Consider the following 988-nt stretch of genomic DNA (forward strand, 5'->3'; position numbering starts at 1 on the left):
GCAGCATATTTATTGGCTCGTTAGCCGAAGCTCTACTTTACGAAATCTAAGTTCCCCCCCATAGAGAAAAATGATATAGCCTCTTTTTAAATGAAAACCTGTGTGTCAGTGAGACGGCATGAATAAATTAATCATTTGAATTAGAGCTTCAGAAAATCTAAATCCACAAAAGTAGAGATTATATTTTTGAGCTTCTGCAGACTGTATTAGCACATCAAATCTGACTCTGAGCTGGAAAGGTCGCCTGCTACGGGGTTTTTGTTTTTGTTTCTGGCTGAAGCACTGCAGCGGTTCTAGAAAGAGCAAATAAATGTTCCACTATGATGCAAAGTGAAGAAGAGGGACAGAAATCCAATAGGAAGGCTGTGAGACTTCAGAGGCTTTAGAAAGAAAAAGTTTTACAAACTTTTGGTGCACTTATAAGAGGAGGATGGTGGATTTTTTATTTTATTTTATATATATCATTTTGATATAATAAAAATAAAGCAAAAACAATTTTACAAAGTGAGTCGATTTCAACCTTGTTGCAATTGGGGTATGTCTCCTCTTGCTTTGTGTTTTAGTTAAGTAACTGCCGTTTCAGTTATAAATCCCAGACGTGACCTAAATGAACTTTGAACACCCATAGGGTCCTTATTTTAATATCAACAGTGTAATATTTGAGCCCATGCTTCTTTGCCATATAGTTTAATATCAGTCAGGTTAGATCAGGAGTTCCTGTGAACCTGTTGAACCTAAATTGTCCTCCATCTCACTCTCAAGATATTTTTATGCTTTCTGACGGATTTCCTTTTTTCCACACCAGCCTGTGTTTTTTGTTTTATTTATTTAGTTATTTTTGCATTTGATTTATGCACACAATGCCAATTTACAAACAATAGAAAAGTGGATCAAGAAATGTGTAGCCACTTATATGCACAAACACACACAGCCTAACCCTAAGCCCAACCTAAACTCAATCCCTGACCCAAAACAGCAATTTCTCTTG

Source organism: Cyprinodon variegatus, unplaced genomic scaffold (assembly GCF_000732505.1).
Source record: "Cyprinodon variegatus isolate N-32 unplaced genomic scaffold, C_variegatus-1.0 Scaffold320, whole genome shotgun sequence".
In the NCBI taxonomy this organism is placed as follows: Eukaryota; Metazoa; Chordata; class Actinopteri; order Cyprinodontiformes; family Cyprinodontidae; genus Cyprinodon; species Cyprinodon variegatus.